The sequence below is a fragment of the Odocoileus virginianus genome, chromosome 11, assembly GCF_023699985.2.
Source record: "Odocoileus virginianus isolate 20LAN1187 ecotype Illinois chromosome 11, Ovbor_1.2, whole genome shotgun sequence".
NCBI lineage: Eukaryota > Metazoa > Chordata > Mammalia > Artiodactyla > Cervidae > Odocoileus > Odocoileus virginianus.
In genome coordinates, this window is record NC_069684.1 from 36357785 (window position 1) to 36385210 (window position 27426).

A 27426-nucleotide genomic window follows, 5' to 3' on the forward strand; every position below is an offset into this window, starting at 1 on the left:
GTGCCTCAGGATGTCACTCTGCCTCGGCCAACTCCTGCAGCCCTGGGGCCTGGCTGGCCCCGGGAAGCCCACTTTCCAGACCTGAGGAGCGGGAGTAGATTGGGATTCTTCAGATCCCCAGCGGAATGCCCAGAGGCTGCCATTCTAGTGCCTCCTCCCTGAGCATGACAGCATGATGCAGATGGCCTGGAGCTGTAAGTAGGCTACCCGGGCACTGGCCACCTCCCTCCCGGCCACTGAGCAGGCGCCCAGGGCTTGGGGGCGGGGGGGGGAACGGCAAGATGACCCCCAAACAGCTGGGACCTGCCACAAATGCCAAGCAAAGCTGACACACCTACACTGGTTTATTTGTATATTGGTCCATCTGTCTGTCCACCCATCCATTCAGTGAGCTCCTACACGGCAGTGCCAGGGGTGGGGCAGTGGCCACGGCAGACACAGTCATGGCTCACATTCCCTTGAGCACAGGGGCCCCATCGAAGCCTGTAGATGGCAGGGCTCCCAGGGGGTGGGCATGGCCGTGTCTCCACACAGCTCAAAAGGCTAAGCCTGGGGAGGGACTCTGCTCCCAGGTCCACAGTCAGAAGGGCTTCACTATAATGGATCAAGAGACTAAAATGCCTGGAGCCCCCTGAGAAGCTGACTCAAACAGAGATGGGCACGCTTGGGCCAGGACCTCATCTGTAGGCAGACTTGGCTTGTGCACACAGATGGTCGCCCCCCGATATAGACAATGCCCAGCAGTCCCAGGTCCTTGTCTTGAAGCCACCCGCCCAGTTCTCCCAGTCCTGCAGCCCTGGCTCTTCCGGTCCCCACCCTCGTCCTAGCCGGATGCCCACTCTACCCATGTTTGTCCACGTCTCCAAGTCTGCACTGCCCACACCCAAGTCTCTAAGCACCATCGTGGGCTCTTTCTCAAGGCTCATTGATGGGGCCACTCATCACACCATCCCACTGACCTCCAGGCCAGCCACCAGGCTCTGTGACACCAGGCTTCCTCAAGCAGACCTATGGGGGGCAGGCCGCACCTGGGCCCCTCTGCCCCTGGCCCTGGTAGAGAAGGAGGGTGGGAGTGGGGGATCCTGCTCTATTTTTACCAGGAGGTAAGCAGCCAAGTGTGTATGGCAGACGGCAAATGAATCTATAAATATTTATCCCAAGGAAGAGGGAAGCAGAAGCTCCCAGGGCTGCACTTGCTGCTGGTGACACCCCGTCCCTGGGCCCCCACCCATCCTGGAGCCTCCTGGCACTCGGGCCCACCCAGCCCTGCCCACCCTCTCCTGATGCCGGCCGTGTGCCTGGCTCAGTCCCTTGCGGGCCCCCACCAGCTGTGCTGCAGCTGTGTGCCGGGGGCCCACCCCCCGCCCGCAGGCCCCTTGGCTCCGCCCACGCCCCCAACACCTGCCCTCCAGCTGCTGCTCTGCCCCAGCCCACCTGCCTTCCAGATGCTGCCCTCCCTCTGACTCCCGCTGCTCCCAGGGGTGGAGGTGGGGAAGGCATGTGGGCCTGGGGTGCAGGGCAGGAGGCAAAAGCAGGCCTTCCTCGTAAGTGCACACGTGTGAGAGTCGGGCTGTGAGTAGAGGGGTGTGTGTGTGTGTGTGTGTGTGTGTGTAAGAGCTGAGGTTCAAGATGCCTGCCCGCCCGCCTTCCGGCCCACCCCGTGGGGCCCTCTCCTCTCCCCCTCCTTCAGGACCCTGGGACCTGCAGACTACCCCCCTAGTGGTCTGACCTCAGGCTCCTGTCCATGTAAACATTCCCCTGACTTTCTTCCCTAAAATATAAACGCCGTGGCCGGGCCTCAATGGGAGGAAGCCATCCGTCCCCGGCCCTGTCACTGCCCCTTTCATCTCCTTCCCGCCACCAGCCTGCCCGCTGCTCTATTTACACTGGAAACTTCCTCTGGGAACAATACTGCCCAGGAGGCCGGCTTGGGCTGGAGGGTGGGAAGGCGTGGGGACTCCCGTACTGCTAACCAAAGGCCCGGCTCCAGAGAGGAGGCGAGGGGCAGGGCAGCTGCAGTGGACCCAGCTGGGCCCCAGGGAAAGGAGCAGGCTGGTATCTGCCTGTGGGCAGCCAGCCCAGGGCGTCTCCCAGCCTGCAACCTCTGGCCCCAGGGACGCTGGATGGGCCAGGGTGAGCCCTGGGAGGCAGCACTGCACCATGGTGTGGCCTGGCCTCTGGGGCAGACAGTCGTGAGTTCAGGCCCTGGCTCTGTCCCTCCTAAGCCCTGGGTTCTGAGTGGGCTTTATCCCCGTGAAAGGGTTGCAGGACTAAGGTGACAGGGTGCCTGTCTGTGCCAAGCACAAGTCCTGACAGTCAAGCATCTGGGAAAAGGCAGCTGAGCTCTGGGAGGGGACAAACAGGCAAGTGTGGTGCACTTCTGAGCACGAGATTCCTAGACCAGGAAACCACACCTGGGCCAGAAGAGGCTGCTGGTAGCGGGGACAGGAGAGGCTGGAGGGCCGGGCTGTGGGCAACAAATGGCCCCTCCCCGGGGCCCAGAGTCTGAGTCTCCCCTCCAGGGGCTCCAAACTCAACAAGCCCCCTGCAGGCAGCTCTGTCTCCAAGCTGAGGAGTCCTGCTCAGGGAGGAGAAAGGGAGGGGCAAGAACTGGCCCGTCCTCGCACCTGTTGGGCGCTAGTTCATGGAGTGTCACCACGACCCCGTGAGGCAGGTACTGCTGTCATCCCATTTGACAGAGGAGGAAGCTGACCCTGGAGCCATGAAGACACTCCAGAGCCCGAGCGCACGAAGGCCGGGGTACAGCAAGGTGCAGGGCTGCTACCATGTCCCCGTGGCAGCTCCGGAAGCTCCAGGAAATCCCAGGCCACCCCAAGAGGGCTTCTCTCTACTCCTGCCCATCTCCTCCTCACCCCCGCTCCCAGTTCCCATAACACGGAGCCCCCTAAAGTGTTAACTGTGATGGGTAAAATGGTGCAGCAGATTGCTACAATAAATAATTTACTGATATTTATAAATATGCAAATCAGCCAGCTTCAGAAATCGAATGAAGGGAGGGCCTCAGGAGAAGGGCCCGTTATGGCAGGAACCGCATCACTCCCTCCACAGGCTGGGGAAGGCCAGGGCTCCTGCCAGCTCTGGGGGAGGGAGGGGGCTCCTCTAGCTGCACCTGGGCCCCTCATCCCTGATCCCTGGGGACTGAGGGGGGGGGGCGGATTGATTCCACCTCCTCGCCCGGTCAGGGCCAGGTCCTTCCTAGCCCTGGGTAGCCTGGGCTCAAGGGGACCAGAGGCTCCAGTGCCCGATGCCCATGACTGGGTCTCAGAGTCACCCGTCTGCCTGGGGTGGGGTGGGGTGGGGGCTAGTCCCCAGGGGATGGCAGGCCTGGCAGCCCCTCCCTACCGGTGAGTAATGTGTTTTGGGGCCGGGCAGACTGTCAGCTACCAGGCTCCGGGTGCTTTATGGGCTCTGCCTGGTGGCTCTGAACTCCCTGGTAGGAAATAAAGTTCTCCCTGCGCGTCCCTTCTAAACATTTCACTCAGTGGAAACGGTGTTTAAGAAAAATGAGGACATATTTCTTCCTAAGGATGCAGTGTCCCCTTTGGGCGGCCTAATGCCCGCTGTATATCAAGAAGTGGCAAGGCAGGGGCCAAGCACCCGTCCCCTCCGGTGGGGGTGGTCCAGGGGGCTGGCCTGTCTGCTGCCAGGTGGCTCAGAGGCCACGGGCACTGCTAAGCCACTCTGGTGGCCGCCCTGGCCCGCACAGCATAGAGCAATATGGTAGCTGGCACCCTGAGCACTTCTCCTGCGCTGGGGACAGCACTGGGTAACAACTGAGAGCCTCAGTGACACACCTACCCCCACCCCAGCACGGCCATCGTCCTGTCCGATTCCAGATGAAAAAGCAGAGCCCAGTGAGGCTGTCAACTGTCACGGTCATCCACCATCTGTGCGAGAGTCGGACTCAGACATCTCACCATCTAAGACCCTAGGCGTACCTCCCACGGCATCCCAACCAGGGTGGCAGCAATTTCAGAGCCTCCCTGCCACCCCTAAGGACTTGCACTTGACGGGCCACCAGTCCCAGGGGGGATGAATTCCGAGGACACGACACGAGCAAGCAGACTGCCCTGGTTCCTGCCAGGACGGATGGTTCAATTTAGACCAGGGGGCAGATGCTCTCTCACGTCATTACAAGTGTGATCACTGTGGTGAAAAGTCTCGGTGCCACAGGAGTGGCGAGTCTAGGAGGCAAGGAAGGGTTCCCAGAGATACCTGCCCCGGCTCTGCTCCCCAACAAGCTCCCTTGGGGCCCAACAAGCTCCCTTGGGGCCCCCCCATCCCCCTCCCTCCCTCCTCCCCCCACCATGCAGCTCACCTCCACCTTAACAGTTCCAGCCCCGTCTCCCCAGACATGACCTGTGCCCTAGGAGAACAGGGGTATCCTTCCTTCCCTCTTGGGCCCAATCCTGTGCCTCACTTGGCAGAGAGGAGCAGCCACTGCTCCTCAAGGCCCTCAGCTGGGCCCCCTGGTCCCCAACAGCTCCAGATGGGGAACTGGGGGGGGGTTGCCCAGCTGCTGGGCCCTACGTGTGCCCCTTTGTTTATTTATTTATTATGATTTTTTAGTCCAGTTAAAAGGTTTACTATCCAGACGCGTCTAAGTGGCCTCACTTAGCGTAAGTAACTCTATAAATCAGGGAAACTGTTAGCATCCACCGCACAGGCTGGCCATCAATCTCCCCCAGGTCACAGCCAAACAGGAAGGGGAGGAAAAAAAAAAGAGTTACCACCCAGGGGAGATTTAAAACACACACACACAGCGCACACGCAGACTGCGCGCGCACACACACTCGGGCGCCTCGGTATTTGTACAATCATATTATAGTCACACGTGTACACACACAGCGGCCGGGAGACTGTCTGTGCTGCGTGCGTCATGACATGGATGCACGAACGCGGCTCCTGCAGCCCGAGGGGGACACACCTGAGGGAGGGGTGAGCCCCCAGGGCCGGGCTCTCAGTGTCTGCGCTGCCCTGCCCAGACAGGCAGGCTCTGGAGGACGGTGGGACCAGGAGGGGGTTCAGCTGGGTGCCTTCCCCTTCTGTGGCCCCTGCCTCTGCCAAACCCCAAGGGGCCAAGCTTTTCCCTTTTGTGTGCAGGAGGCAGGGAGGTGATGCCCAAGGACGGGGCAGGGATGTTGTCAGCCCCAGGCCACTGACAGGCCCTCGTCCCGTGCCCAAGGCTGGGCACAACCCAGATGCAGCACGTGACTCAAGGAGGGCAGCACCATCCGGAGGAGCGACCAGCTTTGACGCAGAGCCCAGGAGGGTGCCCGGCAAGGCGAGCTTTCTGCAGCAGCCTCAAGAATGCCTCACCTTCTCACTTGAGGAGATGTGGCTGGATGTGCACAGAGCTTGGACACAGGCTCCCACCCTGTCCCCAGAGAGGCCCCAGACCTAGAAGGCCCCCACCAGGAACGGGGGTGGGGAGGCCACTCCTGGCATTCTCTGAGGGTCGCCAAGGCCAGGCCGGGCAGCCCGAGGGTGGAAGACCCACCCAGGGCCACCGCCTCTCCCACCTCGCCCAGAGGCCTCCCCGGCTCACCCGCCCGCCTGCCCGCTGCATCTCCCCATGAACTCTATTTCTCTTTCCTCTCTGAAAACAACTGAGCTGTAAATACTGTTTAACCTTCTCCCCCCCTCCCCCCAACCCCCTCCCCTCCGCACTATAAAAACACAAATATGCCATAACTCAGCCGGCCCGGCCGCCCAGCCTCCAACATGCCCTGCGCCCGGGCCTCTCAGGAAGGTCATTACAAACGACTTTCCGATTCACTGCTCCTGAAATAATTTTGTGTATTAAAACCTGAATCTGCACTTTCTGGGGCCGAAAGCCTCGCTTAATTATGGCGGGTGTCCTTGGGACGGACAGTGATCCTTCACTTGCCAGCCCGCGCTCCAGCCCTCCGCCCGCCAGCCCGCCCCCCTCCCGGGGCCCAATCTGTTTTCAAAGTGTGTCTGTCCTTTATTAAATTGTTTTCTTTTCCACATTATCAGTTGCCATGGAGACCTCATCTCTCGGATTATTTGAATTTCATTATATCTATTGATTTGGGAGCATTTCATCTTTTTTATTGTTTTTCTGTCAATTTTCAAAACGAATAACCATCTAATTTGCGTCAGTGCTGATTATGTTTGTCCCTCAATAGAGGTCGGCAGCTGCGCTGGGGAAACAAATCAATGAAAAACCATCATAAAACTCCCCACTCCGGTCTCCAGGATGTGTGGGTGACATTCCACGCCTGCGAGACACACACTCATCAGCTCCAAGTTCGGCTACGGTGGCGGCTGCTCCTCTCCACGTCCGCCTCCTCTGGCCTTAATATTTAATTCTGCGATTTGGGGCATTATTAGTGGTGTTTTTATTAGTGCATGTGCATGTGAGTGTGCTGTGGCGTTCATTTGTGGGTGAGGCAGGGAAACCCCGGAGGAGGGCATGGTGGACGGTGGGAAGTGGAAAAAAGGGGGACACCCAGAGGAGGGCATGGGGCCCGGGACCACCGGGAGGACCACGATGAGGACTTGGGAAAGGGGGGACGCAGAAGTGGGACTGAGCCAAGGGGAGGAGAAGAGGGAATTCAAATTGCTTACTTTGTTGGTTTTTTTTAAATAATTTATGCAATTTTAAGCATTTATGTATAAATTTTTTAATAAGCCACCCTGGAGCAGGATGGCCATTAACATCCCAACGTCCTTCTGTCCAATGGGCTGGCGGAGAGGATCAATTTCTGAGAGTACTTTCCCTTTTTTATGACATGATAAAATGCTTTTAAAGCAACTTACACAAATATGGAAATTTTTTTTTCTTTTTTTCCGTCCCCTCTCCCTTCCCCTAACAGCCTTCTTATCCACCGGGGATGGGGGGGTGTGTGCGCGCGCGCACGCACACTGGCGCTCACGCTCTCGCTCCTGCGGGGGGAGGGGGCGGGGGGCTGGCCGGGAGAGAGCCCCAGTTCTAACTGGAACTGGCCGCCTGTCCTTCTAACAAGGGCATAAACTTTCATTACCCATGCACGCAGTCAAAGACAATTTAGGGAAACGCGCTGCTCGGAAAAGGAAAACCTCAGCGATTCGTGGCCCATGCTGCCGCTGCCATCTGGGGGGCTGCTGCATCCTCCAGCCCCCAGTGAGAGGGAGCCAGAGCCCTGAGCCTCGGACCCTGCCAGGCAGGAGGCGGGGAAGGGCCTCTGAGGGTCACAGCCACAGAGGGAGAGGAGGGACCAGACAGAGCCTTGGGAACAACCAGCATGGGCAGGGGCTGGGCCCCCTTGGTCACGCTCCCCCCACACCCCTTCACTAACCCCAGTCAGGCATGAGCCCTTGAGGGCAAGCACAGGATTCCAGGGCTGTCCCAGAGTGGACATTCAGCTCTGTGGATGAACAGACAGAGGGACCGAATGCAAATTAAGCAGGAAACTTGTCCAGATTGCAGGGGTCCATGCTGGAGACTCACGGTGCTGGGGAAAGGCTCTTTCTCCGGGTGTCACCTCCTACAGAAGTGGGTCTGGGGCAGGAATGCTTCTGCGTGTAAAGGATCAGGGCTACCAGAGCGAGAAGGGATGTCCTGGCCACTACCACCCTGACCCTGCACTTGAACCCCTAACTCCCTGTGATGGAGCCAAACCTTGTGAGGAAGAGGGCAAGTGGCTGAAGACTTAGGACGATCCTTATTTCCATGTCCCCTTTACCTTCCAGACCCTCGTCCTGAGGGCTGGGGCAGGTGGAGGGGGCTGGAGGATGAGCCCAGTCCCAGGACTGAGGGGGATGACCCTGGTTCCCAGGGCGGACTGGGATGGCATTCACCCTGCTGAGACCACACCTGGGCAGCTGGCCTTTAGAAGCTTCCAAATAAGATAAACTGACATTAGAAACTTGGTGCATATGCTACATCACTACAGTCGTGTCCGACTTTTTGCGACCTCATGGACTGTACCCTGCCAGTTTCTCTGTCCATGGGATTCTCCAGGCAAGAATACTGGAGTGGGTTGCTGTGCCCTTCTCCAGGGGATCTTCTAGACCCAGGGATCAAACCTGCGTCTCTTATGTCTCCTGCATTGGCAGGGGGGTTCTTTACCATTAGCACAACCTGGGAAGTCCTAGAAACTTGGTCCCTCTCTTGAAAACTTGCCGTTTGAAGCAAGTTACATCTCTACCCTGGACATCCGTCTCCTCACCTGAGATGCCGGGTTGTTGAGAAAGAGGACGTAGGGTGACATGTCTGGCGCAGCGCAGCGCTGCAAGGTGCCTACCACCGTTCTGGATGGTGACTGTGGACAGGGGCCCTGTCTCCGGAGCAGGAAGGGCTGTTGCGGTCAGCGCAGAGTCCAACCCTGCATGGCCCAGCCTTTGCCCAGAGATCTGGGAGGTCTCAGCCTCTTCCTGCCTCCCCCCGCACCCCAAGCTCAACTTTCTCCTGGGGCACTCCCACCCTGGAGCCCCCAAGCATCTCTCCAGATGCATCCTATTCCCTGGTGAGCCCGACCATGGGCGGCCCAGGAAGTGCCCCACAGTATCCTCGATCTTCAGCGGCAGCCACGTGGGAGCACCCCTGGGGTAACCTGTGGTCAGGCTACCCCAGCCCTCTCGGGACGCGAGTAGAGCAGAGCTGCACTTACCCTCCTCCTCACTGGTGCTCAGCCCACCACCTACCCCCCAACTGTCATTAAAATAACAAGTTTCTGTTACAATCTAAACATTCCCACATCACATAAAGGGTTATATTACACCCGAGTCACTCCCGGGCCCGTGTTTGCACAGAAAAGCCCACGGCAGGTCCCCCCTCCTGACGAAGTGACTTATTAAAGTTTAAACAGTAATTAACAGAACAATAAAAATAAAGGGATGTTTGGGGAGTCATAGCGCACACAGGGTTTTTGGCAGTGCCAGCAGTTTTTCAGTGCCCTGCGCTGGCAGCAAAATGCGACTGTGAAGCCAGGGGGGACGGAGGACCGGGCCAGGGTTGGGCCGGGGAGACTCTGGGCCTGGAGGGTGAGAAACTGAGGATGGACAGGAGGGAGGGGATGAGAGGGCTGCTGGGAAGCCCTTCTGGAATCTGTGTGGGGCCACCAGCCCCGCCAGGATCCTGGGTGGCAGACTGGGCATGGGGGGAGCAGGAGAGGCGGTCTGATAGCCACGGTAAGTCCACCGAGCTAGGCTGCAGAGGCTCTGTGATGCCAGGGCCCAGTTTGGCCCCGGGCCCTTGCTGGGAGTCCAGTGCCCTGATCACATCCAGTCAACGCCGGTATGGACCCGACCGGGAGAGGGGGTGTCGTCGGGTACCCTGGTCCTGTGGGCATCACCAGACCCTGCAGCTATTCATTCCTGGGGCTGGAGCCCGGCCACTCTGGCTTCTCTCCCAGTCGGGCAGGGACCTCTCCCTGTTCCTGTGCTTGGGGCACTGCTGTGCTGAGAACTGTCCCAAAGCCCCTGGCCTCTACTAAGCATGAGTAAAGACTCAGGGGGAGCTTTCCTCTCCACCCTCTGGGAGGTGGAGACAAGTTGGACCACTATCGCTGGGTTCTGCCTGAAGGGAGGAAGCACCTGGCTGGCTAGGCCAAGGTGGGCCCTCTGTTGGGCCCTTCACTTGCAAAGGTCCTCAGGGAGCCGGCCCTGGGGGGCTGGCCTAAGGCCAGGCCACTCATCTTTCGCCGCTCCTGTTCTCCCTCCGCAAATGCTACCTAGATGCTTAGATACCTGGACTGGGAAGACGGAGGTCCGGAGGGATGGGGGAAGGGGACAGCAGAGAACCAGGGAGGAGCCTCAGAGAGAGGAGGGCCTCCACCTGGACGAGGCCAGTGAGCTCGGTACTGTTTCCCCAAAGACTTGGGAGCTGGGGAAGGAGGGACCACAGGAATGCTCAGTGGCTCGTGCACTTGTGTTATGTGACCAGGCGATGGTACCAAGGTACTATTGGGCGGGCCCTGGACACACCGGCTCCCCAAGCAGCCCTCTCAATTCTTCCAGACTCCGCAGGCCCTGACTGTCACAGGCTATGGTGCTGGGTGCTCTCCCAGACTGTCCTCTTATAACCCAGAGCTCATGGCCAGTCTTGCTGCCCTCACCTGCCCTTCCTCTCCAAGGAGAGCCTCTCTGTAGTCACTATTCTCACCACAGAATGTTAGTTCCCCAAAGTGTTTTTCAGTATGGCATCCCCAACTCAGGTTCTCCCCACTAGGGCAGAGCAAATGGTCCAGTGTGGGGCCACCATGAGGACCACGACAGTGGTCTCCACCCTTCTCTTGGCCTTCTCCATCTCCCTTGGGTCTCCGTGAGCCAACCTGCCCTCCCGCCTGCCTGCCTGGGGATCCTAGTTCTGCCATAGCCTCCCTCCACCCTGGTGCCCACCACTGACAGCCTGGACCAACATCAAGCCCAGAAAACAGCCTCTGGCCCCAGGCAAGCAGCCCCACCAGATCCTGGCACCAGCTCCTCTGCTGGTTCCTCCACATCACAGCTGCAGGGTCTGATGGGAGTGGCTGCAAGCCGTGCACGGAGGTGAGATGCTGGGCTGAGTTGAGAGGTTCTCTCCAACCTCATGTCTCCTGGGATTGGGTTCCTGGGCTGCTGGTGGGCATAGAGGGCAGGAACTCACCAAGACTGGGCCTTCATGGTGCCCGGCCATGCTGCTGCCTCCCTGCAAGGCCCCTGCAGACCCAGCCGGCCAGGGGAGGATAGGGCCCCAAGGCCCTTAGTGCTGCCCGGGATCTGGGCACAAACTTTGCCCCAAAGACATGGAGAAGAGCCAGGAGCTTTCCCTCTCCCTCTTTCCCAGGCACAGTTCTTTGAGGCTCCACCCCTTGCCCCAGGATGAAGGACTCTTGGTGAGAGGAGAGTGATGCTTCCCAAGAAGCTTTGAGAAAGGGACAGGTGATGCTTCCCAAGTGCCCAGCTGCTCTGCTCAGGAGCCAGGCTGCAAAGAATGACAGGGGCTCCAAAGCCCTGGCCAGAGGAGGCCAACTGAGTTACCCAGCGTCAGGGGCAGGGAGGATGTGCTGGGGGTTAGGAGGAGGACCAGAGGAAGGCAGGGCCCCAAGGAGGGCAGGTGGGGACAGAGACCTTCTAACCGCTGTGCTCCAAGGTGGGCAAACTGGGGGCAGGTTGCTCATCCTAATCCACTGTTTCTAGAATCCCCAGCTTCTCCCCTGCCCCGGGCGGCCTGGCATGGACCCCTGGCTGGATAAGGTGCTCCCAAGGGTGGCAGCTCTCGGGGCAGAGGCTGCCCTACCTGGGTACAGAACTTTAGAACCGGAAGGGCTTTCAGGCCCAAGATGGCTGAGAGACTTGTCGAAAGCCCAGGTCACTCACTTGTCAGGACCAAACAAATCCAGAAACCGAATTCCTCATCTAGGCCCTCCCATGACCAGCAGATCACACTGCTCACTTGTGTTTGAAAGTTGAATTTCCTGCAGCCTTGGAGACAATCCCCTCCAGGGCCCATCAGCCCCGAACTACACAAGGGTTCCCTGCTGGAGAGGCTTCAAGCCCCTCACTCGCTCCCCTGGACAAGGACCCTAGATGGTTCTAAAGTAGCCCCCCTAGGGTGCAGGGCCCGGAAGTCAGGCTCCTTAACTCACTAAGGGAAGCACAAGTGGTGTCTGGCTCTGTGACCTGGCTTACCAACGGAAATGGGCAGGACACCTGGATGGGTGACCATGTGTTGCAGGAAGGGGCTTCCTCTTTCAGGGACTGAGACCCACCCTCCCCAGAACTGTGAGCTGTGCTATGAAGGGGAAACAGGGCAAGCACCGTTCTGGGAGGAGAGGAGAGACCTAGGAGAGAGAGGTCTGGGGCAGGTAAGCACAGCCTCCGGGAGCCCTAGGGAAGAAGGTGGGGATGGTAGCAGGTGGCAGAGGGGTGCTGAGGGTGATGCTGCTGCCCCCACCCTCCCTACAGCCCATCTCCACAATCCCCCGGCTGAGGCCAATGACGATGACATGAGGGGACTAATTTAGGAGTATTTTTAAAACTGTGGCCCTGGTGGAGGGGTTTAGCAGTTGTCAGCCATCTGGAGTAAGGAATTACTGTCACCTTCCTGATCCTATAGTCCCTAAACCCAAAGCTGGTTACAGCTCAAGGGGGAGGCAGCAGGTGGGTGGGGGCTGGGGCCCGTCCCAGGGAGATGCCCACAGGCCAGGAAGCACCTTCTCTGCCCTCCTCGGAGGGGGCCTGGGGCCGGGGGAGGGGACTGGAGAGCCCAGTGTCCTCTGCGCCCACTAGAGCTCCCCCACCCGCTCACTCACGCTCACTCCCTGGGCCATGCCGGCTCGCGCAGGGGCCGTCAGGTAAATTAGATCTGAAAGCTGACAATTTCTGACCATATTTCCTTGATTATTTCAAACAAATGCACAGCAGCCGCTGTAAGGAGATTAAAGTGACATAAACGTCCCGAGTGGGAGGGGGGAGGGCAGAGGATTCAGGTCACCCCCATCCGTCCCCCGCCTGACAGACGCTATATCGCTATCCAATCCAATAAAAAATCCCCCCCTTTTGCTTTAATTAATTTTACAGCTAGCTTGCTTAATTACTTTCAATCAAAATCCTCCTGCCATCGCAAAATTAGAGATGGTTGAGCTCCATTAGCCTAAATTCTTCATTTCCATATAGAAAAGAGGCTGTCTGCATAGCCAGCCTGGGCACCCAGCAGGACAGACGCCCGTCTGCCCGCCCGCTGCCAGCCAGCCCACTCCTGGCTTCCGCTCCATGGCTATCTCTAGTCCGTGTATTTCCCCTCATTCTCCTCCGTCCTTGCTCCTTGGGCTGAAAGGAGGTGAGGTCCCGGATGAGGTACCTTCCCCACTGCCCCCCACTCTTCCCCTGACTCGTGCGGGGACCGTAGAGCTGGGCTGGACTGCCAGCGTCAGCTGCCCCTGGCAAAAGAAGGGCCAACCCTGGGGTCTCTGCTAACGGGTGCCTCCTGCTCCCAAACCCAGGGCAGACCCAGGGCCCTCTGCCTTACTCATCCTCATAAAGCAGTCCTCCCAGCCGGGTAGGACCACGTCCAGCCTTGGACTTGGCCCTTGGTCGGTAAAGACCACCAGAATCCATGTTACCTAGGGTCACCTCTCTGCTGACTCCTGGCTGGAGTCCTTCGCTATCAGAGCAACCCCAGGGCCAGCTGTCTCCATGGTGCTAACAGGCACTATAGCGGCTCCCATGTTCTCCAGGGGGCCCCATGAAGGCCCCTGCTCACCCTCCCATATCCCTAGTTTCCAGCCTGTGACAGCTGTTCGGGCTCCTCCACCCCCGGCCTGGGGCAGGTGGGTGGCGGGTCTGGGCTCCATTCACGTCCTGTGCCTGCACCAGCTCCCTTCTCCTCCCCTCTGCCTGCCTCCTCCTCACAGCCCCCAACCTCAACTCCGGAAGCTCCACTTCAGGTTTTCCAGGCTACAGCCCTGAGTGTCACCACAGGGTCCAGCCCAACCTGGGCTCCAGCTGATTAAGGATCTGCAACAGGATGTAAGGATTACAATAAAACCTGGCTCCGGATCTACAGGGGCCGAGGGCCAAGTCCTGGCCCCGGGACTCCCCTCGCCTCCCCTTTGACATGCCCCCTCCCTCTTAGCTGCCAAGGGCCAAGAAAGCCTGGGCCTCTGGGTCCTCCATGGGGTACTGGTTGGACTGTGAATGACTGTCATGGGTAGCATGCGGGACTCAGGCCAAGACCGGTGGGAAAGCAGGACTGGGAGGGGCTGGGAAGGGGACTGAAGGCTGAAACCTGCCCTGGACCCTCTATGGGGACAGGAAGCCAATCTGGTTCTCCCCCTCAGAGAACCCACAGGAAGGTGGGGTGTCCTGGGTCTGACCTCTGGAAGCTCTCAGTGAGGCTCTTCCGGGAGCAGGCTGCAGGGCTGCCCCATCGCTATGGCTGAAGGACTCTGGGGTTGGGCAAGGTAGTGAAACCTGTATCTTGGGAGCCAGCCTGCCCAGACACCAGGGACCCACGGTCAGTCTGCCGGCTCTGCTTGGATCTTGCGCTAAGGGTTAACCCAAGTCCTCCCCTTCCTGGGCTAGCTGAGCTTCTCAAATACATTCCTAAGTACCTATGGGCATGGTCCTGTTGGCCCTAGGGATCCAGAGAGAATGGTTTCAGGTATCACGGAGCTCAGATTCTCATGGGGAAGACCCATTAGCACCGAAGCATTCCCCACACCATGGAAGGCACAGAGGGGAGGCCAGCTGCGAGTTCCAGGAAGGTGTCCAGGCCCAGATCGTGCCTGGGAGGCAAGCAGGTGCAGAAGGTGGGGGACGGGGGTGTGGCCTCGCCGGGCTCCTGCTCCTCCAGCCTCTCTGCCCTCCACACAGGTCGGCATCCTGTCTCCTGTCCCCTCCTTGGGGAGCTGTCAACAGGGAGGGCGAAGGAGCTGCGAAGGGCACCTCTGGGGGCACCTCCGGACTTCCTGATCACTCTCCCTTCCCTTGGGCGCGGAGCTGAAGTGCTCGCTAACAGAGCAGCATTCCGGCTCTGCCCCTGAGGTACCAGGCCTGGCACAGTTGGTAGAAGGGTGGTTGGCAGAGCAAGTTCTGGGCTAGCTGCCCAGAGTTTGAAGGGGCTCAGCCACAGTGGGGTGGTGAGGTCCCCACCCGTCCCGCCAGCCAGCACCCTTCTCCTCCCCTGCGCCTGCCTCCTCCTCACAGCCCCCAACCTCAACTCTGGAAGCTTGTGGAGCAGGAGATCCTGGCTCTCACCCCACTCACTCCTTCAATTCGGGAAACACTCCTGCATCTCGGGCCAGCTACCCCTCTGCCTGGGCTTCCCTGGTGGCTTAGCTGGTAAAGAATCTGCCTGCAATGCAGGAGACTCGGGTTTAATCCCTGGGTTGGGAAGATGGATCAGGAAGATCCCCTGAAGAAGGGGATGGCAACCCACTCTAGTATTCTTGCTTGGAGAACTCCATGGACAGGGGAGACTGGTGGGCTACAGTCCATGGGGTCGCAAAAAGTCAGACATAACTAAGCGACCAACACTTTCACCCCTCCTCCTACACACCCCTTAGTGGGTCTTGGCTGAAATTTTACTTCTTCCGGGAAGCCCTCCAAACTGCAGCACCCCCCCGCCCCCCGGCCCTCTCTTCGCATGCTGCTCTGCTAGCTAGCACTTCTGTAATAACTCGGTTAATGACCCCTCTGTCTTGCTAGACTGCAAGATCTGCAGGATGGGACCACTGTTTTAGCACAGCGCCTGACCCAATAAATATTTACTGAATGGATACAAAAAACTAAGTGCTTCTCAAGTTCATCAGGGGAAGAGCTGGGATTGGGGGGGGTGTGTGGCCTGACTTCTGTCCCAGGCCCCCGTGGAGCTCCAGGTTCTTTCCTATGTGTGAGGCTGAGACGAGGTGGGACTGAGGCTGAAACCCCTTCTCCTGGGTCTCTGGCCCTCTGGAGCCTCAGGTTCACCTCCAAATGCCCTTCGCAGGGCTCTGCCTGGAGAACAAAGGAGGCCCCAGTTGTTCCCACATTGCTCTTGGAGAGGAGCAACTGCTGCCGGCCAGGCCCTGGCTGAATAAAGCCAGCAACTGTTTGCAGGACAGTGCGATTGGCGATTCTCTCCCGCTACTCCTGTCTCTGTCCCAAAAAGGAGAGAGGGAAATTGAAAAAAAAAAAATGGGGAAAGATCCCATCCCAAGCCCCACGACCTCCCTAGCCCCTGCTATCCAGTCTGTCTGAAAATGTTATTAACACGCAGAGGGCACGGGGACAGCCACCTGCCGTTGCAGACAACTGGGACAGCCGCAGCAAAGGGTGAGGCTGTGAGATCAGGACCCAAAAAAAGGAGGTGAGGGAGGGAAGGATTGGGGGTGGGGGGTGGGACACGGGGCAACAGGAAAGATCAAAGAAAACTGACTCTGGAGAACACTGTGAATGCCCAGCTCAGCAGTCGCAGGAAAGGGCCCCGAGGATGAGCGGAGGGAAAAGGCAGAGACCTGCAGAGACACCTAGAACCAGAGGGCCCAGGAAGGCCCTGGGACACCAGCCTGAATGGGGAGGCAGGGAGTTTATGTGGGGGCAGAGGGTACAACGGCGGGGGTTGGGGGGGAGGTGGCAAAGAAGGAAACGAGAAGTTGACTGGGGAAGAGGGAGAGAGGTCTATTAAAAACCTCTCAGTGCATAACACAAAATGTCAGGGTTTATAGCTTCATTCTTGGCATTGCCGGGACCGAGAACCCTGCACAGAAATGTCACCGCTTGTCATGTTTAATCACCTGCTGTTTGTTAACACCTTCCCTGCAAGGATCCTGTCTCAATCTGCCCCTGGGCCCCCAAGGGACCCGGAAACAGAAAACATCCCTATCTCCTTCTTGGCCCTGCCCCTGGGGCCTCAAGGGAGGACCTCCATCAGTCATCCAGCTGAAGGCCTTCCCCAGGAGCCCCAAAGTGACCCTTCCGAACAGGCGGGCCAGGGAAAGGGACCCACGTGGTCCGAGCAAGGGGCCAGGACCTCTGGCCACGGACTACGTGTTCTGAGTGGCTGGAGCCAGGGTGCTTCCAGGCTGACTCCTTTCTCCTGCTGCCTTCTGTCTGCTCTCGAGGGCTGCCTGTCCATTCTGTTTGACCCACTCCTGTCCCCACCCCCTGACCCCGGGTGGAAGAGAAGAGAAATAAAAGAGGACCCGCTCAGATCCCTGCAGCCTGGAATTCACCAATCTGTCTGCTTGAACAGCAACTGCCACATAACATCTAACATTCAAAGCCACCATCCTTCCAGTTACAATCCCGGATCACACCATCTGTGGCTCTGGCTTGGCTCTCTCTGAGCATGCTTTGCTGGGTTGTTTAGACTAGGAATTCTCAGTCCTACTGCCCCGTAATTCCTTCCCCTGGGGTGGGAGGGTGGAGTCGGCCACTCGAGCAACACAAGTCTTCCTTAGAACACCTGGCTGCTCTCTACCACTGAAAGCATGGTGTGGTTAACACCAGGCGAGGGGCCGGGTCCTCTCTCAGATGACACCTACACAAACAACCCAGTCCCCAGACGAGAGCCCCCACGCAGGGGCAACTGTCTGAAGAGCAGCAAGTCGATCTTGTACAGTTCCCAAGGTGGCCCCGTTACTTCCAGAAGTGATGAGGGCCAGTGATGAGCTGAGCAACAAGGGTTTCCCATTCTTCCAGCAAAATCCATGTTTACACAGAAACATATCTGACAAACATGCAGCCACACAACTGCCTCCCAGGAGAATGCCCATTCATTTAGACTTTCTTCCTGAAGAGCCCTTCGACCCGTCCGGTCATTCCCAACAGAAACAAGTCAGAATATTTTCAACTCCCCTTCGATCCTTCCCAGCAAATAGACGGCAGCACCCCTTTCTCAGGAGATTGGCAGTAATGAGGCTTTTAGAGGAGGCTTCCTCCGAAAAGTTCAAAATGCATTTGCATCAACAACTGCATTTTATCTTGCAGGGCAGGCCCAGGGATGTGTCCACGGGTTGCAGTGAGGATGTAGGTGGGGCCTGGAGGTGTTGAGATGTGGGCCAGGCAGCAGTTACCATCCTGGCCCACATCCCCAGTGGAGGACTGAAAGAGGACTGCACTCCATGCTGCCATTGGAACTGTCCCTAGGGAAGCCCCCTTCCTCAAGGGCAGCCCTGGGCCTGTCTTCCTTCGAAAGTGTTAGTTACTCAGTCGTATCCAACTCTTTGCAACCCCATGGACTGAGGCTGCCAGGCTCCTCTGTCCATGTAATACTCCAAGTAAGAATACTGGAGTGGGTAGTCATTACCTTCTCTAGGGGATCTTCCCAACCCAGGGATCAAATCCGGGTCTCTTGCACTGTAGGCAGATTCTTTACCATCTGAGCCACATCTCTTTGCATTTGGAAACAAATCCCTAAGTGTCTCTGGGCCTCCTGTTGCCCCACTGGTCAAACGGGACAACTCCCTGTGTCTTTCTCCAAGGGAACTGAAAGGAAACGGATAGTCGGTGTGGTGTGTCTGGAAGGAGGGCACTGAGTAGACTGACCGAGTTTCTGCTTCCATGACTCTGTGTGTTGCACCCCATCCTCTGCAGGGAGGAGGGGGCTCACTGTTAAAAGGGTGGGGAGGGCTAGGGGCTCAGCTGCAAGACCTTTCCCATGCCCAGCAGAGGTTTTCAGGTGGTGCCCTGTTGTGCTAGGGGAGGTGCGTGTGCACACAGCCCATGGAGCTGGAGCAGGGCAGGTTTAGGTGGAGCCAGTGGTAAATAGGAGACACAGGAGACAACGGTTCAATCCCTGGGTCAGAAAGATCCCCTGGAGGAGGAAATGGCAACCTACTCCAGTATTCTTTCTGGGAAATGCCATGGACAGAGAAGCCTGATGGGCTCCAGTTCACGGGGTCGACAAGAGTCAGACACTACTGAGTACACCTGCTCATGCAGTTGTAAGTAACCCAGCCTGGACGGAGACTATTCCACAGGCGCTCAGGCTCTCCAGGACCCTGAGGGAGGGGCCATGTCACTCAGCCCATCTTCCTGCCTCCAGGCCCCAGGGCTTCACAGGACATTGGTTTTTCCAGTCCTGGGCAAACCAGGGCAGGTGGTCACCACATCGCTGACTACGTGGAGTGACAGCTAGGAACTTCTCCAAAGCCCCGCCTTCTCGGGTGTCAAGGCAAGCACCCCACCTCCTGGGTACGCTGCCCATGGGAGGTAGGACCTGAGCCCCTTCCACTTCGGGGATTTGAAAAGCTGGTCCCCATCGTTGAGGTGGACTCTGAACACACATGGAATGTGTCCCCCATCAATTCAATAGGTTCAGGGTGGGGCCCCAGATGAGCCAGGAGCAGGGTCAGGCCTGAGGTTCGGGGGAGCCCCAGGGTCCAGAGCTGTTTTGTCCAAGCCACTTGGATTTATCAGATGAGCACAGCCTCCCAGCCAGACTCCCTGGTATAATCCTTTCATTAATTTACTATTCGATGGAAAATTACTCCTTACCCAGGAATATAAGTTTTCATCTTATTTTAAGTTAGATTCTTAAAGCAATTACCCAGGCATCTGGCAATGACTTCACCGCTGTGGCCGGGCCCTGGAGGGGAGAAGCGCGGCCCTGAAGCTGCACAGACTCCTGGCTCCCGGCCCTGGAGAGGAGTTCAAGGAGGACTGGGAGCCCCCAAACAACTGGCCTGGGTCCTGGGAGGGAAGTGGGGGGGCACACCACCGTCTCTGATATTTGCTGTGTGTGGAAACGCTCTTCTCCAGCACCACCTGCCCCATGAACCCACTGGTGACAGTTGTTGAAAAGCCTCAGCAGCTGGTGCCGCGGGAGCATTTTCTATTTTTAATTGTTTGATCGGAATATTAACTCATCTCCGCCCGTTCCCAAGACACATTTCCCAGCCAGAGGGTTTCCCCCATTCCCCAGACCTTTTTCTGTCTCCCTCTCCAGTCGGAAATCTACTTTGAAAGTAATAACTGGAAACAGACCTCTGTGAGTTTGCAAAGGATCAGCGCACGGGAGAGAGAAAGAAATAAGGTCCTCACCAGCCAGCATGCCCCGAGCAGACCTCAGAGCCACAGGCAGGGCAGGTGGCTCGGCACCCACAGGCACCGCTGCTCCCCGCCCTCCCCTTCTTGGCCAGCCTCTCCCTCTCCCCTCCGGTCAGCCCCACTGACCCAGTCTGCTCACTAGTCAACCTCAAGTGGGGCGGGACGCTCAGGAGCCTCCCAGGGCGGAGGCCCGGGAGGGAGGCACAAGGCCCTGGGCTCAGTGGCTGACTTTCCTTTCAGCTGCCATTTCCGAGAGGGAGGGAGGGGGAGAGGGCAGCCTCTCCATGGAGCCACCGGAGAACCTGCCAGCCAGGCCTCCGGGAAGAAACACAAGGGCTCCAGGCCCAGCTCCGACGGGATGGTCACCTGGCTCAGCCACTGCCTGAGCTGCTGGGGACAAACTGGACCCCGGGGGGCCCCCTCACCCGTCCTCGGAAGGCATCCCCCCCAAACCCAGCAGCAGGGCCACTTGGCCTCCTCGCCCTACCTGCCCTTGGCCCCCCTGCCGGGCTCGTCCCTCTCAAGGTCGCAGGGCTGTCCACACCAGGAATATTTACTCACCAGACTGGCCCTGTTAGCAGCACTCACCACAAATATGCTTTCTGATAAAGTTGGCAGAAAAAAAAGTTCTAGAGCTGGAAACAATGTCAGAAATCATCCCCTACCCCCACCCACGGAGGGTGAGGTGGGGCCTGCGAGCAGGTCACACAACCAGCTCCTGGGGGAGGCTTCTGTCGCGCTCTCTCACTTTTCTCCTTCCTGTTTTACTTCCCAACATAGAGCCTGTTGCCAGGGACCAAGGGCTGGGGATGGCTCTACCCGAGCACTGGGTCTTGACCCCCAAAGGGCATGGCCCAGAGGCAGGGGTGTGGGCAGCGGCCCCCTGTTTCCCCCGCCAGGAGCTCTCTCGGGGGCCTCTAGGGGGCGAGGCCAGGCGGCCTCTCACCTCTGCTTCTCCCTGGGCCGTCTCACCTCGCTGAGCTCCTGCCCACCCGCCCGCCCTCCCTCAGTGCACATGGGCTTTAATGTTTTTATTACCTGTTTGACTCGCTGCCTTATTGCTTCTCCCCTTAATGGGGCCGTAACCGTGGAAACGAGGAATAAACGGCCACCAGAAAATGAGATGATTAAACAGGTCACCCTGGCAAAACAAACTCAGCCAAGGAACCTCTGGGGGTTGGGGAGGGCAGGCTTCTCCTCCCCCACCCATGGCTGGAAGGCTTGGACCAGACTGGGGACCAACGTCCCTGTCCCTGAACTGGGGCAGAACCAGGGGGCGCCCCCTGCTGGACAGTGTGGCACCTGGCCCATCCCTTCCTCAGGCTCCCGGATCTCCCAGGCAGCCCTCCTAGCTGGCCTTGGGCCCTGCGCTCTTGGGCTGAAGGGGTGGCGAGGAGGAAGGCACAGGCCAAGAGGAGATAAAGATCATCGCCAAGGAGGAGATACACTGCCTGGTGACATAAAGCTCTAGAATTCTCTCCCCGTTGACTTCCTGGATGCCTCCGACTTTCTCACTGGGCACTTTCTCCCATCTAGTGCATCTCCAGCTCTCATGCCGCATTGTACCCCACCGCCCCCCCTGGGGTCCCTGAGCTCCTGGAGAAAGCTCTAGAAGAAAAAGCCAACTTAGGCCGAAGTTCAACTTGGGAAGGTCTTCTCCGAGAATCCCTGGTCTTTGGAGCCACACCATGTGTCTGTGCCTCCGCTGGGCCAACCTGCTCCCACAAAAACTCAGGGTGGAAGGCAACATGAGAGGGCCTTCTTGACAGTAGGGAGGATCCCTTAACCCCTCAGCACTGGCCAGAAGAGCCCCCAGGAGGGACCCTGTGGGAAGCCTAGAACAGACCCCAGAGCCAGCACAGGAGCAGCCGAAACCACCACGCCAGGGGCAGAAGGGTGTGGGGTGGACCTTAGTACATGCCACCCCTGCTTTCTGGCCTCACTCCAGGCACTGCGTCCACCCAGCTGGAGGTGTCCTGGGCCTGCGGGGCAGAACCTAGAGAAGACGGACATGCCACAGTGAGCTTTCTGCTGGGGAGAACCGGAGACAGGCAAGGGAGGAGGCAGAGGAGAGACCCGGTCCCCTCCAGGGCAGCAGACTGTGGGTGTGTGACCTCCCCGCCCCAAACCACAGTCATGGCTAGCAGCTAATGGGGCCCCTGTCAACCACTTGCTGCCTGTCTTCATTCTCATGCCCACTTTCCCCCTCATGTCATCCCTCATCCCAGCCCCACTACTTCCCGTAAACCAGGCCTAGAAAGCTCTGGAGGAGCCAAAGCCCAGGTCCCAAGGCAATCAGCCAAGTGTTTCCTCCCCACCTCCTGCTGCCCCGGCTCAGAACCTGGAGAGGCACATCAATCAACCCATTCCACCAGCACTAGCGGTGGGAAGGCAAGGGGCCGGCCCTGGACCATGCACTGGAGGAGACGGGGATGCCGAGCTAACTCTAATGGTCACCGTTATGAGCAGCAGCAGCAGCAGAAGGCAGGGCTCCCAGCCTTGGCCTCCTGGGGGAAGGTACAGTAGTCTGAGTGCTGCTCTGACACACCAATGTCATGGGTATAACCAGATCCTCAGAGCAGCAGGGCCCTGGCCAAGCTCTGATCTCTTATCTCCTTCCAGGGCCAACTGGGTGTGAGGCTGCAAAGGGGGAGGGGCAAGAAGGTAGGCAGGAAGGCCTGGCTTTAGGGAGCTGGGCGGCCTGGGCCAAAAAGGGCAGAAAACTACGGTTGCACAACGGGAAGCAAGAGTTCTGCTCTTCAGGTTGGGGGAGGAGAGAGGGCAAGGGGAGTGAGGAGTTCGCGGCAAGAGAGGCAAGGGACTGGCGGAAGTCTGGAAGGTGTGGGTAACGCAGGAAACATCGTCTGCCTATCTCCATCTGTCCCAATACCTCCCATCCTTTATCAAGTTCAAAGACTACTCCTTCACAAAACTCCCTGCTCTCCGCTCGGGTGCTCCTCTGCCTGGTGGGACAGGTACACACACCTGTCTCCCTCCACCAGGCAGACCCCAGAAACCTGGGAAGGACCAGGTGGCCTTCATTGTTGCAGCTCCTACAGTGGGTGCTCCCCAATGCTTCCTAAGAACTGCAGGCCCCACTACCTGCCTTGGGGTGTCCTCCCCTTTGGGGGTCAGTATGTCCTGGTGAGTCGGGGTTATGAGGATGCTATGCCATGATCAGGCAGCCAGAGGGGTGAGCGATGGACCACCAAGCTGCCCCCTGTCCCAACCCATCCCCGAGAAGCGGCCCCCTCCCCCTCCGCTCCCTGGGACCACCAGCCCTCCTCCACCTCCATCTCCTCCTCCTGAACCCTGGCCCAGCTACCCCGGAACAGCTGCTGCCTGCCGTGGGGACCCACAGGCTGTAATTACTACAGAGCAACTTCCTTCCCCCCCCCCCCACCCCACCGAAGATGATGAGGAGGAGAAGGAAAAGGAGGAGCAGGAGGAGGTGTGGAGGCACCAGGTGGTCAAGGTTTGAAAACCAGTGCAGGGAGGGCAGTGTAAAGGGCACGCCTTGGGGGCTGGCATTGAGGGTGGGGAGCAGGGGGTGGGCGTTGTGTGTGAAGAAGTGGCCTGACTATGTTCTAAGAATGCTGGGCCAGGCAGAGGAGGCTGCCCGAGCGGGGGTGGGTGCATCACTAACTTGCCAGGTCTAGGAAGAGTCCGGGCCCAGAGCCTCCGGGGCCCCACCCCATCCCCTGCCCAGAGACTCGAGCCAGGGGCAGCAGCTTTAATGAGGAGATGCTGCTGCGTGACTCAGCCCTCCAAAGGTGCCTCCATTTATTTTATTTTTCCATCATAAAAAAATCCAAGCTGCAACTCGGCCAGATTCCTCGGCTGTGGGGGATGGGGGAAGACCAGCCCAGAGAGGACTGACTAACTGGCCCCAGTGTCCTTCTTAGAGGGGAGACTTAATGGGTTCGTCTGGTTGATCCCAAAGGGAAAAAGGGCCTGGGATGGGGTCCCCCGAGGGCTCCTTCAGACATGCCCTCACTGCCTCTGTCTCCTGTTGGAGGAGAATGGCTACGCCAGGCTTTTGATCCAGAGTAATGCTCTGATATCACATAACTAGTGCCGGGGTTGGTTCAAGGGGCCACTTCGCAACCCACAGCTGCCTCTCTCAAATGCTTTCTTACGAAGAGCAGGTCCACTTAACCCCTTCCCAGGGTGTCCCACTGAACCCTCTCAGCAAAATTAGGTTGGAAGTCAGAGAACCAGAGACCTTAAAGGTCATCTGATGCTTGTGTCCCTCCAAATGTCACAGCCAGCTTCTGCTTGAATGGTACCAGGAAACCCTCAACTTCCAAGGCGGCCCATTCTGTGTTTGGCTCGGACTGCTCCTTCCTGCCAAGATGGCATCGAAGCACCTACCCCTTGCAGCAAACTGGCAAAACCGGTGCTCAACCTGACAGTTGGTAGGGACTGGCCTCAACTTAGACTGGTCAAGTGGGTATATCTGGCCAAATAAAGGCTCAAGGAAGGAAAACTGAGGACAACCGGCTCTGCCCCAAGCCCAGCATGGAATCTCTTCCTTCAGAAACACCACAAAAACCTTCCCAGTCCCCAGTGTACATCGGGGTGAAAGTGTAACCACAGCCAGCAAGGTTCCTAGAAGCCTCCACTCCTGGCAAGGCCCTGGCCTTCAACCAGTGGCTCACAACAGTCCTGAGAGTTCAGCGGTGGGCTGACACTCAGACCCAGCAGGGGCTGGGTTCAGGAAGCTGAAGCCTTTGCTCTCTGGGGTCAGATACTGCCAGGAAGAAGTCTGCAGCCTTGCCTCTCCTTCCTTGAGACTGAATCCTCTAAGCACATGGCCACTACGCTGTTCCACTCCAAGAACTAGACTACTAAGCCAATTTGTCTCAGCCTCCCTTGACCCCATCACTCCTGGCCTCATCCACAGCTGAGCCCATGGCCAGAATACAATGCTGGGGGTCTGTATGCCATGAAAGGGGGTCTGGGCCTGGAGTCCCAGCTGAGCTGATCCCAGGGAAAAAGAAGCAGGCCTGGTTCAGTGAGTAGCACTGATCCCTCTCCTGACTCACCTTGACGATACAGCAGCAGCCACGGGGCCTAGTGTGCAGTGCTGGCCCTCATGGTTCCCGCTGGGGTCCCTGGTCATCTCTTTGAACTTGCTCTCTTGCCCATTTTGCCCTTTACCTGGCAGAGTCCACCTTGGGTCCTCTGGACAGCTCCAGCCCTGGAGAGCCCCTCCCCATCTTCTCAGGATCTCCCTAGGGAGATGGGGGGCATTTACAACTAGATCCTCAAGAATCAAGGGCACGAGTTTCTTCTCAAAGCTTAACCGCTGTTTCAAAATCATTTTCACCCTGGCCTCCAGGTTTTCTCAGGGCCTGGGAATCAGCCTAGTGGGGCCTAATCCTGGGGAGCCTCCCAAGTGCAGCCTGGATTCACCTGTGTCTGAAAGCTTCCTTCTTCCTCCCCTCCCCCTCCTGGCTCCCTCCCCCTGGGAAATCACTCTAAAAGGGCCTAATGGAACTATGTCCTCCTCTCTTCCTCTCTCTCCTCCCTCCCTCCCTTTCTTTCTCTTTCCTCTCTTTTTTTTTTTATTAGCATTTGTGGAATTTATTCCCAAACTCTCCTAATCTTCCGTACACAACCATTTGATTTGCATAACCCAACCCCCTCTCATAAAAACTGGCTGCTAGTTTAATTAAAAAATGTAAATTTGCTGTCATCTCGGGGCCTGGTGAATTAGGACGACATCGGCATTTTTTATTGCTAAAGACGTCCAGATTGATCCAGCCCTTGGCTGAACTATGGTGGAAGAAAAGGGATCCACATGGTCCCCGAGGGCCTTGAAGTCCTGCTTGAGGTACCCCCGGGGTGAAGCCATGGTTCTCCCACCACTGAGTTACTTATGGCTGGAGTGCTTCCCTAGACCTGTACGAGGCTGGAGGTGATGTTAACCCACGATCTGATGTTTACTGGGTCCCTGGTGCCAGCAACCCTTTGGGACCTGTGTCTCCAGCCTTGCACAGTGCTAGCTGCTGGTGATGGCCTCAAAGAAGAGAGCCCCTCACCACACCAGAAATGAGCCCAGGCCAGAAATGAGGCCCCTGGCCTTGGCTGTCAGCAGAAGTACATTCAAGAAGTCGATGAAAGATGAGATGGAATGAGCCCAGAGACAGGCTCAGAGGGGATCTCAGAGTTCCCACCTGCTTCCCTTTTTTTGTGAAGAGGGGAAAAAGTGCTTTTCTTCTGAAGTCCTGAGATTAAGTGAAACTTCCAAGTTCAAAGAAAAAGCTGAGATGGTATCACCAGATGACTTCTCCAGGAAACAGTCAGAACTTTGACACCCTGGACCTCCCCTCATTGAGTGGCCAGAGCCCAGGCCTGGGTCCTGCTGAGAGTACCCTGCTCCAGCTACGGGAGGGACCAGCTGACCTCAGGGGCCCTTCTAACTTCCAGGAAAAGTTCTCAGAGTCTGTCCCTAGAGTGCAGGGACAAGTAAGTGCGACAAGAGATTCTGCCACCCACAGGCCCAGCAGGCCCTCTCTCCCGTTGGGGATACTCTATGGAAGGGCATTGAAGCATGCCCCAAGAGCAGGCTGATGTAGGGGGGAGGATGGATGCCAGCTCCAGCTGCCATCGGGGTTGGAAGGAGGAAGATGAAGAAGGCCCAGCTTCCAGCTGAATAATGCTTGGGTCCCCTGTGCCCACCCACAAGCCAGGATCATCTGCCCTGTTAGGGAGTAGTGCATTACCACCACTGGTCCATCTATAAGGTCTGCTTCTCAGCTGGGATGGGTGGGGGCCCCCTGTTTCTAAAGAAAAGGGGTGGGGCCTGAGAGGGAGTTGATGAGACACTTGATTAGAGGTGGGGGCGGGCTGTTTCTCTGTGGGAGGGAAGGGCAGGGAGGGGCAGGGTGGCAGCCCTGGCCTCACACACCTTGACCACTTTGCCCAGCAGGGGGTGTCACACCCTTTCTGGGCACAGAGGTCGTGTGGACCTCCACATGGGATTCACCAAGATCACACCTGGCGGAACACAGTCTTAATACTCCCTCCCCCACAAACACATCTCCCTCCATCCCAAAGCCAGCCGCCATGTCCTGTCACTGGGTCCTCAGTGTTGCCTCCTGCCTTCTCTGCCCACTTCCTTTTGACTTCAAAAGGTCAAATGTTGTCCCAAGGGGCAATGCCATGGACTTGGGCCATTATAAACAACAACTCTGACCCATACCACCTTCCATAAATGAAACAGAAGGGTTCAGAGATCAATCTCCAGGAATTATCAACCTGTTTAGCACAGATTTAAAAACATTTAAGAAGAAGACAGTGCCTAGGGTGAGGGTCCTGGTCAAAATTCCATTTCAATACAGAGGGCTAATGGGAAGTCTTGAGGAATTTAAAGTAAACCACCATTCTAGACTCAGATGGGAAAAGAAGTATTTATACAATTAGATTAAAACCAATAAAACACCAACATCTCAGGATAAACTCTGCTCCAGGCCAGCACTAGGCTATCTGGAACCCTAAACTAGGTGCCATGCTAGGCACCCCAAAACCCAGACGTCCAAACTGAGTAGTCTGTCTGGTCTACTCTCTCCGAGGGTGGGGGCTAAGGGGGATCGGAGCGAGTCCCGGGCCCCTCACTTTGAACTGATAACAGCCGCCTCATCCCACGGGTTCTCAGGTGAAAAACACTCATTAGCCATAATAAGCAGCTTGTTCATCCGACACGGCCTTGTCCCAAATAAATTAAATTCCTTTACCTTGAGACAGTCGCCCCGAAACCAGACTAACCACCTTTCCCAACAGGACGCTGCTTTCAAAAACCAAACCAACCCCCCCCACTAAAAAAATAAAAACACACACCCCATAGCCAGACACATAGAGATCTTTCCGGGGGGGGGGGGGGAAGGTACAGAAAAACACGCAGCCATTCAAAAAAACACGGAGACAAAAAAAAAAAAA

The 27426-nt window shown here is 57.6% G+C and overlaps 1 protein-coding gene across 2 annotated transcripts in view; it reads right to left on the minus strand.

Moving 5' to 3' along the window:
* CASZ1 (castor zinc finger 1) overlaps nucleotides 1–27426 on the minus strand; it is a 152078-nt gene that overhangs the window by 25785 nt on the left and 98867 nt on the right. The gene's annotated exons all lie outside the window — the stretch shown is intronic.